Source organism: Ascaphus truei, chromosome 8 (genome assembly GCF_040206685.1).
Source record: "Ascaphus truei isolate aAscTru1 chromosome 8, aAscTru1.hap1, whole genome shotgun sequence".
Lineage (NCBI taxonomy): Eukaryota > Metazoa > Chordata > Amphibia > Anura > Ascaphidae > Ascaphus > Ascaphus truei.
In genome coordinates, this window is record NC_134490.1 from 90380940 (window position 1) to 90401695 (window position 20756).

Here is a 20756-nt window from a genome sequence, read left to right on the forward strand (position 1 = left end):
AAATGAAGCATTTCTGTGACCAAGACTCATAGCTACTGTCCCAAGATACAGTCGCTCTTACCAACCATTGTGGCCAAGCACTGTCATCTACTGTAGTTACTTCCTCATCTTCTGTTTCTGTAGTCTCCTATCATATCACTTAGATTGTAAGCTCTCCGGGGCAGGGATTTCCTTTCCCATTGTCCGATATTGTTTGTTGCACTTATTGTACTATAATTTCCCTCTTTTGTATGGCCACTTTTGTGAATCGATAAGTTAACCATAGGCACTACTGTATATAAATAAAAATATATATAGTGAATCCATAATAATGCCTCCTACATCTGTAGCTAGGCCTTTAACAAGAAGATATAATGCATACATTTGATTACTGAGTAGATTTGATTTATAATAACCTTATTTTGAGCAAACAATGAAAATGGAAACAAATTAACATTTTAAAACTTAAAACTAATTTAAATACTTTTTCCTCTGTGGTTTGTTTCAAACTGAACCGATCCTCAATAAACAATACAATATCAGTCATTCCCTTTGGTCCTATATAAGTCTGCACCTTTAAAATGCCAGTCTGTTCCTTTTCTGTTACTTAAATCACAATTGTTTCTACTCATAATTAAATACCTGTTGCCGACATGTAACATTTCGGTGTTTTGATCATGAAAATGTTATTTATTTTATTTCAATCCCGTTGAGACAGTCCAATTTTAATGTGTGTACTCCAAACTGAAATATGCATCATTTTCTTAAATAAATGCATTCTCTCTCTCTCTCTATGCCTAGGAGGACCACTTAATACGCAGGTCAAAAACTTCACCATCAGGCCTGTTTTACTGATCTTATGCAAACACTCCAACAGAAAATGCTGTGAAATTGAAGTTAAGCGGCTGCAACACTCCACAACAAACAAATTTGATTGAAACCCCCTCTAGAGTCAAAAGGTATCTTCAAGAGGTTAGGATAAAGTCTTCAGACAGTAAGCCCACTCTGTAATAATAATAAATGCTGCTTCTGCTAGTGTCAAAGCCAATTGTTCTGTGTAATGTATTTAATATCAGTCTGTGTACATGAAAGTAATGAAACACTATAAAAAAATAAAGCTTTACAATTGTATATACTGGCATTTACTGTGTATATGTAAACCTTGCCACGTGTTAAGGGCTGAAAACAAACTGTGTCTTTCTAACAAAATGATGTTGAATTGAACATTTATATTTGTTTTCGATGTTTGCACTTATAAAATGATAAAAGCAGTTCTGATTCGCAGCTTGATTGCATTCGGGTAAAATAATCACACTCTATGGGGCGCACTGCATGTACCAAGCATGGCATTTTTCATGTAAATTTGACGCACAACATCTCATATTTAATTGCTCTTGAATACACCTATGAATTAACCTTATTTTTCTCCAGTTGTGCCTTAAGCATCAATAATTATTTTAGTCAAATATTCTGGTGCCCTAAAATGGGATGCACATGATGCACAGATGTAAATGGTATGTGCTGAAAAAAATGAATCTGCACCCCCAAAAATTGTGAAAATTGTGAAAATCGTTCACCAAGATGAACCTGAAAAAACCCCTTCAATATCTGTTTGTATTGTTAGTGCTGAATTACGTTGCTACTGTATGAATCAACCCATAATGTATTTGACTCGGCAAGAATGTTTCATTATAGACGTAAACAAAATGTATTATTTTCACAGGATGGCTATTATAAATAATATTAAGCAAATCATTTGTATTTATTAATACTTGTTATAATAAAAATACACATCGTTCTGTTTTATTTTAATCATATTCATTAGGTATTCAACATGATTCAATGCTACAAAGTGATACATGTACACGGTGACATAACAACCTTCATTCATTCAACGCATAGTTTAATAAGGTTTGTACAAGTTTTTAGCCCTAACATTGATGCACAAAAACATTTCAAATGCAGTATGAGCTTAGTACAGTACATCGCCCCCTATGGGCTCAGTTACTTTTGTAATATGCAAACAGTTCTGCTCCATCGCTTGCATGCAGTGTCCATGATACCCATTTACAGACTCCGTTATATAGCGGGAATCTAAATGGTATAAGGTGGTTAATTTAGGCAATTTACTTGTTTGACTCTCACCTTAATCTACTGTATATTCGTCAATAAGAAGAGGTGGCTTTTGATAAACAGCTCAGAGAAAAAGCTCAGAGTGAGCTCCAAGATATATATTGGTATCACTAAGTTCAACATCCCTCTGTATTCCCTCACTATTAAATGTCTTGGTTCTTGATCCTAGGCTTTGTCAATCTTTTCTTCACATTTTCAGATGTTGCAGCGTCACTGGTTATAAGTAGTTTGGTTAAATGGAGTTTAAATTGAAAGAGTAGAATACAGTGCCTGCTCCTACCCCTGGGACATCAGACATTGTCAAAAGGCTAAACTCAATAACTGTTACTTCAGTCACACAATGCATAAGACTGAGTTACAGTATAACTGACAGTACAGTTGTACTATAGAGAAATATAATTCCTTAGGATGGGGAAAGTAACTAGTAAATAGAAGTAGCTATCAATTTAATCATCTGCCATTATGCCCCAAATAATATTAAAAACAATATCTATTATGCTCCACTTAATATAATAAGTAACACTAATAATGTTACTTGTAATACTGTATAATGGAAAAGCAGAATGACACAGAATGATGGGGGTTTCTGGCCTACGGTACAACTAAATTGTGTAACTTTTAAACCAATAACACATTTTTGTAATATATATATATATATATATATATATATATATATATATATATATATATATATATATATATATATATATATATATGTAATTTGTGCATGATTTTATTGATAGAAGGACTATCTTTTCTGTGATAGCTTGGCTTTTAGTACATAGAGTTACATATTAGACATACATCCACAAGTAATTACTAGAACACTGGAGAATTAGGATAAATATTTCAATTCATTTGCAAATGCAGTCTGTTTAATTTAATTGTGCAACACCCTGCATTTTGGGTACAATCATAACTTTTGAATCGGACTATTCGAAAGGTGAGCAAGGATTCAGAGATAAATCCAAATCTAGAATATCATTCAATAACATAAAAATAGCCATCAAGAACTGAATGAATTTTGGACACGACCACCATACATGCAACATATTACCTAATTGTGCGCAGTTGCCAAAAGATAAAGGGGAAGGATTTTTATCAATTGTAAAAAATGTAAGCGAAGAGTACGGTACCACTGATAAAGTAAATACTTATCTTTTATATTATTACGAAATTAACTTTTGGCTACAGCTTCTTATATTTTCCTTCACTGTTTTTCACTTATTGCACTTCCAAGGTGTTCCCATGTCTATGTGTGTGGGACTGCCATGTCAAACCTTCTATTTATGGTAACCCCATAATGTATTGTTAACCTATTTATACTATAGGTTTCTTTTGTATTATACTCGGGCCATTTTTAGGCCATTTTTGGGGGGGGTTAACCTCCAGTGTTGGACATTGCTGTCTCTCTCTCATTTAGCTCCTCTGTGTGTTCTGTCCTGCTAGTAGCTTAAGGGGTTACAGTGTTTTACTTGCTGGGCGGCACCCTTGCCTTACCAGCTCTGTGGTTTGGCCACTAGGATATCGAGCCGCTCAACTATTGACATTTGCATACACATGATGCCTACATGCAGAGCTGCTCGCATTGGACTGTCTGGCTGTCAGTATCTGCATTTGACTTTCACTGGTCTGCTGGCCTGAGTAGGCGGTACTCACACAGTTGTAGTTAATTTCATTGATTGTTTTTCATTTGGTGCAGGTGTGTTTTTAGTCACTGGTGGGGGTATATTAAGGGGTCTGGATTAGTCACTGGTTGCACCGCCCTAAGGAAGGTCCCACTCTGAGGACCGAAACGCTGGCTGCCCTGTGTTGTTAATACACTTTATTTACTTCATCATATTGTGGTGTGCTGTCTCTTTGTTACCTGGATTTCCCTGGTCACCCTGTACATGTTTCTATATGGGACGAGCATCTGCCTTCATTTGAGAAACCGTGAGTGCAAACTATTTTTTACAACTTATTACTTATGAGTTCTGCACCTGACAATTTAACTGTGTCTCTCTGGCTACGGCTAGCCTTTGAGGAACTTTCTTACTAGTCATATTACTTTATTTGATACACTAAATCTTGGATCATTTTTCATGGAAGAATTTGCAGATTTTGCAGGGATTTTTTCCACCTTATCTGACACTGCAGGCTATAGTGATGCAGAGATAGCCAGTATCCGTTACACGGAGTCTTTTGAATCGGTGCTGGGACGAGACAAACTGGTGGACATTTATAATGATCTTGTGAAACAAAAAAACGCGAAGTGGATTTTTTTCTCCATGGAGTAACGCTATCACATTATCACAAAAAAAATTACTCCTGCGTGGTTTTAGAATTAAGAACCAGCCCACGATTGGGCGTAGTGATCCAGACTTTTGCAAGAAATGGATTGCTATTCTCAATAAGTGTTCATTCAACTTAACAATTTTGGTGATTGAGCAATCCAGCAAGGAAATTGTTAAACTGAAAAAGGACATAGATGCCATTTATCAAGTACACGGGGACACGCTAACTGCAGACATATTAGACATACATCCACAAGTTATTAATAGAACACTGGAGAATTAGGATAAATATTTCAATTCATTTGCAAATGCAGTCTGTTTAATTTTATTGTGCAACACCCTGCATTTTGGGTACAATCATAACTTTTGAATCGGACTATTCGAAAGGTGAGCAAGAATTCAGAGATAAATCCAAATCTAGAATATCATTCAATAACATAAAAATAGCCATCAAGAACTGAATGAATTTTGGACACGACCACCATACATGCAACATATTACCTAATTGTGCGCAGTTGCCAAAAGATAAAGGGGAAGGATTTTTATCAATTGTAAAAAATGTAAGCGAAGAGTACGGTACCACTGATAAAGTAAATACTTATCTTTTATATTATTACAAAATTAACTTTTGGCTACAGCTTCTTATATTTCCTGCCAATCCTCAATATCTAAAGATTTTCTAAAAAAAAATCCCATATTAACATACATTTTTCTTTCAATAAGAAAAAAAATATATTGGTTAACCATGGCTCATAAAATCCACAGACGAAGTATAGTTTCTACCTCCTCCTTTCTCTCTGACTTTGAATCCTGGCTTTCCTTCTTTTTCTCTTCTGACTCTCCTGTCCTTTTACAGGGGGACTTCAACTGTCATATTGATGAACCCTCAGTCTCCTGTGCATCTCACCTTCTCTCACTAACCTCTTCCTTTGGTCTCCACAAGTGGACCAATTCCAGCACCCACGAGGATGGTCACCATCTATTACTAAAAATGGTTTCCTTTCCGATTTCTCTCTCTCCTTTTCCCCTCTCTGACCATCACCTTCTATCATTCACCACCACCCTTTCCCCTCACACCATTCCACCTGTTCTATTCGCTACTCTCCAAACAGTCGCTCTATTGACCTCTGCTCTAGCATCTACCATGAGCACTAACCTCTCTTCTCTCTGTCCTTCCTCTGAACCTGAAAATCTTGTAAACTCTTATAATGCTATCTTCTCCTCCTCATCCCTTGTTCTATGGCACCTTCTCAGCTCTGGCACACCCGTCCTGTTAACCCAAATAAAAGTACAGTATATCTCTTGGACTAAAACAATAAGTTCTTGAATATCAATTATTGCATTTATTTATTAAAAAATGTATACCTGTGCACTGAATGCAGCCCTATATACATACCAAACATAGCAACAACCAAAACATGAAGAATTTAAAAAACAAAATTCCAAGTTAATTGTTCTTTAACTATCCAATTTATGATTTTTTTTAAAAGCCAAGCGATATTGTACATAGCACGCCTTATTGAGAGATTTGTATAAAATTACTTAAAATGAAATATTCTCCTAATCAGATAACAGAAGTACGTGAGTGGATTGCATATAACAATCTTACAATCAGCTAATATTTAAGTCACTCTTCAATTTAGTGGAAAGGCAATAGGAGATCAAAGACACTTAAAAGCAATTCTTTATTTGATTGTCTATATTAACGCCTTGAAACAAAACAAATGTCAAACAATATGCATATGAATTAATATTGAAACTGAATAGAATTGTCAGAAAATGGCACTTGAATCCAAAAGAGAAATACCATTTCAACACTCATATATACTGTTACAATGGAAATGTATTTTTTATTCAACAATAAAGTGCCACATTTATGATGGTAAACTGATTGTACCCCTGCCCTCAGCTATCAAATTCTATATATTAAGGTTGAAACATGTCTGTGAATTGTTTCTCTGGCTTTGCATCTGATTCCAATGCTGTGCTTTAAAGCTGTGTTAAGAGCGAGCATTAGCTTATATGGGCTCCATGTAACAATGTTTTCCCTCCTTCCCTCCTCTCCCTTCATTGTCTGCTTGTTCCATGAGATGTACTCTCTTTGCCTGTACTGGGATTGACTTTGTAGCTGCTTTATTCACAAATATATCATTAGATTCTATTTTTGACAATTTTTTCTGCTTTTCCTCATTTGTGTGCTGGGGGCATTTTGTATATATTGTTGCTTCCTTTTGGGGGGGATATGAGGTGCCTCCTTGCTCCCATGAACTACTCAGTTTTCTATTAATTGCTATTTACCAATATTTTTTTGGTGGAGTGCTACCTAACACACATACTTTTTTTTAGAGAAGGAAGAGATAACGAGATGGGGGGGAGAGAGAGAGAGAAAGTGGAGAGAAAGATAAAAGATACAAAAGATTCACAAGTACACTTAAAGTTTACAGGATTATCTTGCCTCGTTTCTTTAAAACAAAATTGGGGGGCGGAGAGAGGGGATGCAGTTGGTAGAACTTGCCCCGGGCACAAGAACACCTACTCCCTCCTCTGCACATCATGATGAAAATATTGGCTCTTATTCAAGCTGATTTACAATACACATTAGCACAGCTTTCCATACAATGCTCAAACTGCTACTTGCAGACCTTCCTTTGTTTGCTAGGGCATATCTCATTCAGCACTCCTAGCGAGTGCATTCTCTGCCACTAAAAGGGTTAAGAAATTGCACCATTGAAATTAAATGTCATAAATAAAAGTCAACTTGAAGCATTGTAGGGTTTCCTGCCTTTAAGTTGTATTGTTCTGCATCTCTGTTTTGTAACACAATAGGGAAATCCATTACAGAGAATTTCAGTTTAAAATGTTTATAATCATTGTCAAGAAAGCTTGGAGCTATATATTATCTATACACTTAGCTAAGTCTGTACTGTAATGCATTGTACAGTATATTATGCTATGTTACACTGATACTGCTATTGAAATACTATAAATATTCCTCTATATCCCCCTTATTTGTACCACCCCCCCTTGTAAACACTCCTTGTACCCCAATTTCTTTTTTCAGTATCCTGAAAAATGTAATAAAGACCAAAAAAGAAAAATTATATATATATATATATATATATATATATATATATATATATATATATATATATATATATAGTAACTGCTATACTGTGGAGGGTTTTTGTCACTTTTTTTACCCACCATAACCTATATATATATATATATATATATATATATATAGGTTATGGTGGGTAAAAAAAGTGACAAAAACCCTCCACAGTAAAGCAGTTACTATATATATATATATATAAAAAAAAAAATATCTTTTCTGGTCTTTATTACATTTTTCAGGATACTGAAAAAAGAAATTGGGGTACAAGGAGTGTTTACAAGGGGGTTGGTACAAATAAGGGGGATATAGAGGAATATTTATAGTATTTCAATAGCAGTATCAGATATATATATATATATATATATATATATATATATATATATATATATATATATATTATTTTTCTTTTCTGGTCTTTATTACATTTTTCAGGATACTGAAAAAAGAAATTGGGGTACAAGGAGTGTTTACAAGGGGGTTGGTACAAATAAGGGGGATATAGAGGAATATTTATAGTATTTCAATAGCAGTATCAGATATATATATATATATATATATATATATATATATATATATATATATATATATATATATATATATATATATATATATATATATGAAAAGAAACAGGCGCACACCTAGTGCATTAAAGTATAACAAATAGTTTATAGAACAATTAAAACAGTCAAATGCCCACTTACAAAAGTACAGGGTTTAAAAGCAAGTATGAGATACTGTAGGCTCTCATAAGCCTGTACTGCCGTCTGGTATCAGCAATGGAGTCCTCTCCTGTCTGCTCTCCGCATGGTCTGAGCAACCGGAAATGACGTCCCTCCGGTCGGGTGCACCACACAGGAAATCCCTCCGGGAACTAGCACCTTCAGTTTCTTGCTTCTGGTCAGTGAGACATCAGGGGAAGAGGATCCAGCGTTTCTTTCCTCACAGCCTCACACAGCCTGCAACGTCTCGCAACCCGCAAAGGTAAAGTTCGTGGGGAAGTGACAACCTCAGCCTTAGCCACGCCCTACGCGTTTCGTCATCTATGATGACTTCATCAGGGGTACCCATTGGATGCCCCTCCATAGTATTTATACCAAGGTAATTTGCATAATTAAATGAATCAATTAAAAAGTTTGGTAAAAAATTAACCAATTAGTGACCTTAAACATCATTAAATAACAGTCATAATAGACTGATTATGAGGACCGCACTAAATCATTTCAAAAAATATAATTATATAATCAAATCGTTACTTAGATTAGCTATTAGAAAATATACCTAGATTAGCTATTAAAAAATATATATACTATTTACAAGTGTTTAACCATTATGAATTAGTATTGGAGACTAAGGGGCCTATGCAGAGAGCAGCGGTGGAATTAATTGGAGATGTTAATAAATACCTTTTTTGGCGTGATTTTATCTCCATATGCAGAAAGGTCCTAAAACTGCATTTAAAATCATGTCTGCATATGGAGAGTTTCAACCGGTGAGATGCGCGCTGGTGAAACATGTTTTAAAAAAAAGCGCGTTTTTTTTTTCTCCCTCTGGCCGCCGAGCTCCAGCTTCCTGCCAACTTTTGTTGGCGGAGCTAATTGTTGAATTTTTCTCCATTTTAATGGCGCGATCAGCCGCTAGATGGCGATCGCGCCTTTCTGAATACAGCACTTTTGAAACCTGGCGAGATTTAGGTTCTCGCCACCCGCGCGGCGAGATATATATATATAAAAAAAAAAAAAAAAATGGCGCTTTTTTTTTTTACTCGCCATTACCTGCCTTTCTAAAGGCATATTTCGCCAACAAATGCCGCTAATTCAGTTACCGCAGCTCTCTGCATAGGCCCCTAAGTGACTTACTAGTAACACAAAGTAGGTGATTATTATCTAGAACTGTATAAACTAGAAATAGTACTAGTAGTGATTTTAAAATACTAGTTAGATTTAGAGTAAGAACCAAATGAGAATTCAAAAGTTATACAGAGTAATTAACAATTGAAAATTAAAGAATAAAAGGTATACCAATTAGATTGTAAGCTCCTCGGAGCAGGGACTCCTTCCTTAATGTTACTTTTACAGTATGTCTGAAGCACTTATTCCCATGATGTGTTATTTATATTTGTTATTTGTTATTTATATGACATGTATTACTACTGTGAAGCGCTATGTACATTTTATGGCGCTATACAAATAAAGACATACATACATAATAAAAATAATATATCAAGAATTGGAAATAATATAAATCCTACAAATCATTAAACAAGTATATACATTTTAAAAACATAGAATAACAACACAATAATACCAGATGTCCTGATAATTGTTAGTAGAGTAGTAGATGGAATAATATCCTATCCGTTAATTACTAATATATACACCTGATGTTACCCATTATTTGATTTTCAGGTATGTGGATTCCAGTTGGAGCCATTGGTGCAGCAAAGGATGATTTTTAAGCATGAACAGAAGAAACCTCAGCATGAATCATGAGCTGTTGTGTATGTGTGTGTCATAATTATAATGTAATTAGTAATAATACTTAGCCTGTAAGTTACACAGACTGTCTATGTATATCTAAATGTGTATGACTAATGTGATAGCCTATAATAACTATTCTAGTGTATATGTGAAAAAGTGTATACTGTATGTGTATATGTTATATATAGTGTAAATCTATAAATAGTGTGTGTGATGTAAGTGATATCATGGTTAATTGTATTTAAAGATAAAATACAAGTGGTTATGGATACCAATATGATAATGAATTTGAAATAAAAATTTGAAATAAAAATTGTGTTTTTATAATTGTATTGAACATATCTATTTGATCAAATTATGGTGGGACTATTCGTGAATCCGAAACAGATACATCCGCAATATCAGTATGTAACCAATTTGATCACCTCCAATGTGGCTATTTTGTTTTAATGGATATATAATCCCTCAATTGGAATATTAGTAAATATATGAATAGTTGCATATCATTATGGGGAGATATGAATGATGACCTGACACATGACCAAAGTTCGGAGGGAATGCAATAAAGCATTCAACCCAGACCTCCGTGGCTAAGGCTGAGGTTGTCACTTCCCCACGAACTTTACCTTTGCGGGTTTGCGAGACGTTGCAGGCTGTGTGAGGCTGTGTGAGGCTGTGAGGAAAGAAACGCTGGATCCTCTTCCCCTGATATCTCACTGACCAGAAGCAAGAAACTGGAGGTGCTAGTTCCCGGAGGGATTTCCTGTGTGGTGCACCCGACCGGAGGGACGTAATTTCCGGTTGCTCAGACCATGCGGAGAGCAGACAGGAGAGGACTCCATTGCTGATACCAGACGGCAGTACTGGCTTATGAGAGCCTATCTCATACTTGCTTTTAAACCCTGTATTTTGTGAGTGGGCATTTGACTGTTTTTATTGTTCTATAAACTATTTGTTACACTTTAATGCACTAGGTGTGCGCCTGTTTCTTTTCTTTTCTTTTTTCATAGGTATCAACAGGGAGTAGTGACCCCTTTGAAACGGGCTGCCATATATCTGATGCTTTGTTCTGGAACAGGACTTTGTGCTTTCTGAGGTTTTTCAGGTTTTTCATTCATTTTTATATATTTTTTATTACAATTTTTACATTTTTTATTATATACTTTTTATATGTTATGGTTATTTAGTATTTTTTATATATTAAAGTATTAGGTCTTTGTTATTGAACTTTTTAAATACGTTTTTTAAATACGTTATAGAACCTATTACCCTTGGTTAATACTGGTTTGGATTTAATTTACCCACATATGCCACCCCATTGGATGCTTTCATAGTTGGTTTTCATTAATCATAGTTTTGTATAGGCTATATTAGAGGCGCTACTTCGTTCTTTTTGTTTGATATATATATATATATATATATATATATATATATATATATATATATATATATATATATATATTCATAAGTACTCTGCCCTGTGATATATTGGACATTTAATCGGTATTTGTGTCATCTATTTTAAAATTCCATTGTCTTTGGTGTTTATGTTTGGAGGCAACCAATGTAAGAAATACAACACTCTAATGGGCCGTCGCGCACGTTTGACTAATCTCGTGACTAGAGATGTTGAGTAAATATGCAATACTGTTGTAATGATGTTATATGTAAACCATATAATTTCTGCTTATATTAGGAAAGGTTGTTGAAGATGCCAAGTTTCCTAGATTGTGTTTAAGTATCTATCATTGTATACTATGTACTATGCCTCTGATTTGATATTCTCTCAATGTGCAGCATCTATATAGTCAGAGTGTAGACTACCCTATATACAAACAAAGAAATTTTTTTCCTAATCCCATAGATCATTGCTCCACTATAAGATAAAATTTCAAATACATATGTATATTAGTTTGTCTAATCATCAGTCAATATGGTGTAAACTCCCCTATATTTGTCCAATTCTACACCCCTAATCCATACACCAACCTAGCACCTAGAGCTAACATACTGTGGGCTAGGAATTATTTATATATTTTCTGACTAGCTATACGTCCATATAAATGGATATATATACAAAGCAATACTATGCTATAGTTTGCATTGAGATGGATGTCACAATAGAGGTATAATTACCATATGTTGGACATATGTATCTGTAACTTTATATTGTAACTAATTCAATAAGATGTCTCTTTGCACGTATTAATTTCGTCATTATATTATATATTGTACTATAGATTACTGTAATTGATTGTATGCACCGTTATATTTCAACACATGAGTAGATATATTTATAAATTAGAATGTATGCACGGTTATATTGTATAAATTAGAATGTATTGGGAATTTATTTAAAATCACATATAAAATATATATCAGAGCATTTAGATGCTCTGTGTCATCTAATAGAAAATAATGTCACTATAATTAATTGAATGTTTAAACACACATGTCTGTCATGTTGCTAGGAGAGTTATGATGGAGGGTAAGACAGGTACTTACCTTAACATCTCCTCTTAATTAAATAAATATATATCCAGATATATAATATATGGGATCTATAATAACTTGGGAGCAATCCCAAAAATTACATACCATGAGCACAAAGCTCTTTTTTGCTGTCTATATCCCAAAAAATACATACCATGAGCACAAAGCTCTTTTTTGCTGTCTATATCCATAACATATAATATATATTGCAACTAATTCTGGACATATATAAATACCCAATTGTTTTAGGATACAATTCTGATATCCTCTGAAGGTCCAGAGATAACATATTTTTGTTAGTACAACCAAATTGTTATATGTACTGGCTATCTCCCCTGTGCAAAAAATAACTCAATATAGACCTCTGCATTGATCTAGGCTGTTTTCAAATATTCTGTTTGGAGGAATATACTCCATATATATGTACTGGCCATCCCTCTGCGAATAATATCCTAACATAAACTCCTGTACTGATTTAGGCTTTTATCCAATATTCCATCTGTTTGGAAGAATATATTTTATAATACCTTAATTTCATCATGTATGTTGATAACTCAACGATATATTTAAGGTATATATATACAACGCTAGTAATATGCATGTATGAACTCCATATATAACATATGCTTGGTGTATGCAGTTTTAATCCATAAATGTTCAATAATACACAATGAAACCAGTGTTTGGAGCTGCCGTGCAGCAGCGCATTTAATTGTTATGACATTAAGACAACAACTAATTATGTTCCTTGTATCCAATGAGTTAATTAAGTCTGAGCCAATCGTTGTTGGGGAGGTGCCTATAAATACCCTGGTAGGGATTAGAGAGTTAATAGCAGCCCCTGACGAAGCCCGCTGGGAGAAACGCGTAGGGCCAGCTTGTATTAGCAGCAGTGTGAGAGACACGCCGAGAAGCCCCTGTGAGACATTCAGGAGGAGTTCCGGAACTGAAATCCTGTACTAACAGATCGATAACATCGCGAGAGCCGGGCCGGGTCACACGCAGCGTCACACGCCACGGCCGATCACGTGGTACGGAAGAGACTGCAGAGAGGACTGGTAAACCGGCGATTCCAAACGAGTGTGATAAACTCGCTAAAATACTCTCAACTGCTTGTATTTTTCTCACCAAATGTGAGTTGATCACCCATATTTTATACAATCTTCTTTAGATTAAATTGGTTTTACACATATTTGCTCCCCTCCATTATTTCCTCCCCACCCCCCCTTCCCCACCCCCCTTTCTGTGAGATTCATCCATAGTGAGACGTGAGTGCCTGGGAAGAAGATCTCCTGGATGAGCAGCAGCTGATTTCCTGCAAAGAAGATCTCTGGAAGACCAAGCAATATTCAAACAAGTCCTGAAAAGCTACGTTCGTGAGTCCCAGAGAGGATTAAAAGCTCATAATTATTTGATCAGTGTAAGCGCATATCTTACCATTCTTATATTTATATAATTATAGATATACTGCCCTATGATCCCTTTTTGTGTTTTCTCTCTCCCTTTTTCCACTTGCACTTAGGTCACTCTTCTCCATATATATATATATATATATATATAATTTTTACATTTATCAAACTAAATATAATTTTGCCATTAGTTAAATTTGGTCCTAAATTATTTTGGGCTGCTTTTAAAGGCATGATGAAAGCCTCTCAGATCAAAGCATTCAGCTTGATCAAAAGTGATAAAATCAACTGAAGCTACAGATGTGGATATTAATTATTGTTTCTGCTGGCGCATTGTAGCGGGGGACACACAACACGCAAGCGGGAGCAACTGCCATTGAAAATGCATTAGCCGTGTGGGGAAAAAAGGACAAGGCTAAATCACAGACAAGTGCTATAATGACTTTTTACATCTATATATGAAACGCAAATGAAATGAAGACTATACTTTATGGCTAAACTTTGGCACTAATTTACAGTATATAGGAATAAAGGGGGAATTGTGAAGATAAATTGTGCATACAATAGGCACCAATAATTAAACACACAAATTCTTAATCACATGAATATTTTCTAATGAACCTTACATAGGATTTCCCTAAAACCTGATAATGTACTTATACTGTAACATGATCATAGTTTATACTGCATATTTTGTTGCTGTTATGTCAAATAGTGAACAAATTGTTTGGATTTAGTCTTGGCGCTCTTCAGGGGTCTCCTGGAAAATCAAAGCGCTGCTCAGAAGGTCTGATGAGCTCTAAAGCTCAAGTTGCCTAGAAGCAACTTTAATTCATGGTTTCATAGTTTACCTCCTCTGATTCAGATGAAAGAGTACCTTTGGTATGTTAGAAGTACAAAACTGTTTATTGATTACTTTCATCTACAGCTCCATAAATGGATGTTTATAGGAAGGAGAGGAAAAATAGCTATTATTATACAGACCATATTCGGGCCTCGATTCACTAAAGGTCCATAATTTAAAAAAAAAAACTTGCGTTATTAATTCTTAGTGGTGACTTCACCTTAAGTGTAAAATCAGTGATAATGGGTTTTATCCCACAGTAATATTTCAGGGTTATTTTTAACAGCTCATATAAGCATGCAAGTACAGTAGTTAATGCCAAATAACTTATTCACATGCAATTCTCTAAACTATGATACTTGGGGATAGACTATCGCCAAAAAACATTGCCAGTTTTTAGCACTTATCCAAGGCTGGAGTAAGTCTTATTTTGACTATTGGCCACTATATAAATAGGCAAGATAAAACTAGTCAACCTGGAATAGGTGAATATGTAGGTGATAGAAAATATAATGTATACCATATTAATATATTAACCCCCTAGTAGCCCAAGTGGTCAGCTAGTCATGGTCATCCAATGACTCCTTGGCCACTTGGACTACTAAATGGTTAATATTTGCACATATTGATGTTATGCTTTTTATGTTTTATTTGTACGGTATTGTATTGTATGTCTTTATTTATATAGCGCCATTAATGTACATAGCGCTTCACAGTAGTAATACACGTGGTAATCAAATAAATAACAGATAATATAAATAACAGATCATGGGAATAAGTGCTTTGGACATAAAAGTAACATAAAGGAAGAGGAGTCCCTGCCCCGAGGAGCTTACAGTATAATTGGTAGTTAGGGAGAACGTACAGAGACAGTAGGAGGGAGTTCTGGTAAGTGCGTCTGCAGAGGGTCAAGCTTTATGTACAGTATCATGTGTTCAGAATATCCACAGTGCTATTCATATGCTTCTTTAAGCAAGTGTGTCTTAAGTTGGGTCTTAAAGGTGGATAGAGAGGGTGCTAGTCGGGTACTGAGGGGAAAGGCATTCCAGAGGTGTGGGGCAGTCAGTCAAAAAGGTTTAAGGCGGGAGAGGGCTTTAGATACAAAGGGGGTAGAAAGAAGACATCCTTGAGAAGAACGCAAGAGTCTGGATGGTGCATAACGAGAAATTAGGGCTGAGATGTAAGGAGGGGCAGAAGAATGTAAAGCTTTAAAAGTGAGGAGAAGAATGGAGTGTGAGATGCGGGATTTGATCGGAAGCCAGGAGAGGGATTTCATGAGGGGAGATGCTGAGACAGATCAAGGAAAGAGTAGAGTGATTCTGGCAGCAGCGTTTAGGATAGATTGTAGGGGAGACAGGTAAGAGGCAGGAAGGCCGGTCAGCAGGAGGTTACAGTAATCAAGACGGGAGAGAATGAGTGTCTGAGTCAGAGTTTTAGCAGTCGAACAACAGAGGAAAGGGCGCTTCTTTGTTATATTGCAGAGGAAAAAGCGACAAGTTTTAGAAATGTTTTGAATGTGAGGGGCGAATGTGAGAGAGGAGTCGAGTGTGACCCCTAGGCAGCGTGCTTGGGCTACTGGGTGAATGATCGTAGTTCCAACAGTAATGTGGAAGGAGGTAGTAGGGCCAGGTTTGGGAGGAAGTATAAGGAGCTCTGTTTTAGCCATGTTGAGTTTAAGGCAACGGAGGGCCATCCAGGATGATATAGCAGAGAGACATTCAGAAACTTTGGTTTGTACAGCAGGTGTAAGGTCGGGTTTTGAAAAGTATATTTGTGAGTCTTCAGCATAGAGGTGATAATTAAACCCAAAAAATGTTATTAGGTCATCTAGAGAGAGTGTGTACAGAGAAAAGAGAAGAGGTCCCAGGACAGGGCCCTTGGGTACCCCCACAGAGAGATCAATAGAGGAGGAGGTGTTAGTAGAAGAGGCACTGAAAGTACGATGGGAGTGGTAGGATGAGATCCAGGATAGAGCTTTGTTCTGAATACCAAGAGTATGGAGAATGTGAAGGAGAAAAGGGTGGTTCATGGTGTCAAATGCTGCAGGGAGGTCGAGTAATATGAGCAGAGTGTAATGACCTCTGTCTTTGGCAGCATGGAGGTCGTCAGTTATTTTAGTGAGGGCTGTTTCCGTGGAGTGAGCAGTGCGGAAGCCAGATTGTAGAGGGTCTAGGAGAGAATAGGTGTTGAGAAAATGGAGCAAGCGAGAGAATACAAGACGTTCAAGGAGTTTAGAGGCAAAAGTCAGGTAAGTGAATAGAGCGCAGGTTTCTGCAGAACCGGGGGGTAGACGGAGGTGGAGAAGGGGAGAAGCGAGATAGAGAGAATGAGATGAGGTGATGGTCAGAGAGAGGAAAAGGGGAAATGGAGAAATCAGAGAGAGAGAGAAGTTTTTAGTGAAAACCAGGTCTAAGTAGTGGCCATCCTTGTGGGTGCTGGCTGCAGTCCACTGTTGAAGGCCAAAAGAAGAGGTTAAAGAAAGAAAGCGGGAAGCCCAAGGGAGAGAGGGGTCATCAATGTGGCAATTGAAGTCCTCAAGGAGAAGAACAGGGGAGTCTGAGGAGAGAAAGAAAGAGAGCCAGGATTCAAAGTGAGAGAGAAAGGCAGAAGGGGGATGAGTAGAGGAAGGTGGACGATAGATGACCGCCACGTGGACAGGGAGAGGAGAGAAGATCTGGACAGTGTGAACCTCAAAGGAGGGAAAAGCAAGATAGGGGGTGTGACAGGGTAAATAAAAGCCACCAGCTATATGCCTGGCAGACATATGTTTAGTCTGCAGTGCAGCAGTGAGGAGGTTAATTTCAGCTGGGAAGCTCATGGCAATTAGTTGAATCCCAGCTGCCTAATCAAGGTGTGTTAAAAACCCCAGGATGTGCACACATGCTGGCTGGTCAGCAGACAGGAGTGAGTTACTGGAGAGATTACTGAAACAAGGTCTGTCTTCTTGTATGCTGTCTGAAGCAGGGAAATACCCTGAAAACTCTGGAGAGAGAACAGCTTGATGTAAGGTCTGTTTGCAAAGTACATTTTGATGAACTGTTGTGTCCTGCACGCTGAAGAAAAACCTGTTTTGTTTACATGCTGAAGATAAGCTATTTTTCTTTTGTTTGGTGATGAGAAGCTATTGGTTTTTGGTGTGCTGTATGTGTTAAGGCTAAAATAAATAAGCCTTATCCAAAAACCCCGCGTGTGTAGTTGCATGTACGCTGCAACATATGGTGTAAGAAGTGGGATTGTCAAAAGGCCCCTGCAGTTAAAGGGCCACACACACACAAGAATGAAAAAAATGGAAGAATTTTTTTAAGAGTTTATGTGCGAGCAGACCAGACAGCAGGGACAGTTAATGCAGGAGCAGGCCCGGCTACAAGCAGAGAGAGATGAAAGACTATTGCAGCAGCAAACCCAGCTCCTAACCCAGCAGCAGGCAGCACAGGAGGAGCGGATGGCCAAGCTGCTGACCCAATTCCAGGGGTCTGCCAGTCCAGACCTTGCAAGCAAACCCCCGATACTCCTGAGGAAAATGGCACCGAACGAGGATCCAGAGGCTTTTTTACTAACATTTGAAAGAGTTGCCGAAGCACAGGGCTGGGCTACAGATCGCTGGGCAATTGCTTTGGCCCCGCTCCTCATAGGAGAAGCCCAGGCCTCATATTAGGGCCTCCCAGCAGATCAGGCAATGGACTACCGACAAGTAAAAGCCGCCACACTGGATCGCTTAGGTCTGACCCCAGAGACCTACCGGCAGCAGTTCCGGAACATGAAGTACACCGCTAAGATGAGACCCCGGGTCCTCGCTCAGCGGTTATTGGACTTGTGTACGCGCTGGATACAACCCGAAGAGTGCACTAAGGAGGCAATTCTTGAGCAGGTGGTTTTGGAACAATTTCTACAAATAATACCCCCTTCTGCACGCATGTGGGTAAAACGCCACGCTCCTGAAACCTTAGCTTTGGCGGTCCGACTCATGGAGAACTTCCTTGGGGCTGAGCAGCAGGTGAGTGTCCTGGACCCGACTCCATCGGCACTTGCGGACATCCGAAGAGGGAGGTCGGATCAACGGGGAACCTACGGCCCGTCCCTATGCAACCACCAAGGCCAACGGAAGGAGCAGTCGTTCCAGCAAGGATGGAGTCCAAATGCTAGTCCTCGCCGAGACTCTCATTTTCTTTCTGATGTCGGCTCGTCGCAAAATGAGAGGAACTTCCGAGGACGTCGCCCACAGGACCCCCCAGATGCCTGGTCTCCAGTATCCGGTCCAGCGGAGCGCTATCTACAGCCCCCTCCTGCGAGGGAACCCTCTCCATGTTCCGCCTGCGAAGAACAAGGCCATTGGCATGTGGACGGTCCACAGATGGATTGTTCCCTCAGCAGGACCGTCGCCTCGGCCTTCACTGGAGAAAAATACAAGCCCTGGCTACTTCCAACCCTGATTGGGGGAAAAAACGTCCAGGCCCTTGTAGATTCAGGCTCTGGGAAAACTCTGGTCCTCCAGGAAATATTACCGCCTAACGTGTGTTCTTTTGACTCCCCATGGAGTATAGAATGTATACACGGCGATGTAAAGCGGTATCCGATGGCCAAAATCCAGCTACAGGTAAAAGGCCAGGAGACCTACCTCAAAGTAGGAGTCGCTCCTTGGCTCCCTGCCCCCGTTGTGCTCGGCTGTGATTGGCCTTTCTTTTCGGACCTAATGGCTCCAGTCTCTTACAAGGAGCCTTATTCTACGGCTCAGGAGAACCTTGGCAAACTGTTCCCCTTCTCTGCAGACCTTTTTCCCAGTAGACACCGGGTTCAAAAGACTTGGAAGCAAAGACGCTCTGACAAACAGGACTGGTTGCAGAAATCTGGGTCTCAAGGTGACCATTCTAATAGCCAGAAGGCACAAGTGATGACTGGGGATGGCCAGAGGGAGAGGGATATGAGCCCTGGAGACTTACCAGACCTATACCTCCCTGATTTTCGCCAGAGGCAAAGGGAAGACCCAGTCCTTGCTTGACAGTATGACAAGGTGGTAAAAAATTATGAGCAAATTTTGAATGTACAGGGGGTGATAGTATTCCCCCATTTTGAGTTAACAAATGATATCCTGTATAGGGTGAATAGGCAGACACAAATAGGGGAGGACACCAGACAGATATTGGTTCCCAAGGGGTTTGTTAAATCTGTGTTCACTCTAGCCCATATTGTCCCTTGGGGTGGTCACCTGGGCAGGGATAAAACATTGGACCGTATTTCATCCCAATTCTATTGGCCAGGGATGCATAGTGATATTGCTAAGTTATGTGCGGCATGTCCGGAGTGCCAGCTAACTAGTCAAAAGGGACAAAAACCTTTGGTTCCTCTATCCTTGGTGTCAGTTCACTTTGACTGGATTGGGGTAGACTTGGTAGGACCTCTAGAACCTTCTTCGAAAGGGCACAGGTTTATTCTTGTAATTGTTGATTATGCAACAAGATATCCTGAGGCGTTCCCCCTGAGAACAGCAACGGCGAAGCAAGTAACCAAAAAGTTGTTGGAGCTGTTCTCACCGGTTGGACTTCCCCAGGTTATGTTGACAGACCATGGTACAAATTTTATGGCTAAGTTGATGCAGGATGTCTTAAAATGATTAGAGGTCAAGTCTGTTCGGACGTCGGTCTACCATCCACAGACTGACGAATTGGTGGAAAGATTTAACCGAACTCTAAAAGGGATGCTGAGGAAATGTGTGGATTCAGAGAAGAGAGCCTGGGATGAACTTCTCCCTTTTCTGCTGTTTGCAGTGCGGGAAGTTCCCCAGGCCTCCACGGGATTCTCTCCATTTGAACTGCTGTATGGCCGCCATCCCCAGGGTATCCTAGACCTCCTAAAGGAGTCCTGGGAGGAAAAGCGGTGCCCTTCTATGAATACCCTGCAATATGTACTAGACCTTAGGAAGCGACTAGATGTGGTCGGCCATTTTGCTAGGGAGAATCTTAGATCAGCCCAAGACAGTCAGGAGAGACAGTACAATCAGAATGCTCGCATGAGAGTGTTTCACCCGGGAGACCA

At 38.4% G+C, this 20756-nt stretch overlaps 1 protein-coding gene across 2 annotated transcripts in view; it reads right to left on the reverse strand.

The window, feature by feature from the left end:
• The window catches only part of PCDH15 (protocadherin related 15), a 1763546-nt gene that overhangs the window by 992171 nt on the left and 750619 nt on the right, over window positions 1–20756 (reverse strand). The gene's annotated exons all lie outside the window — the stretch shown is intronic.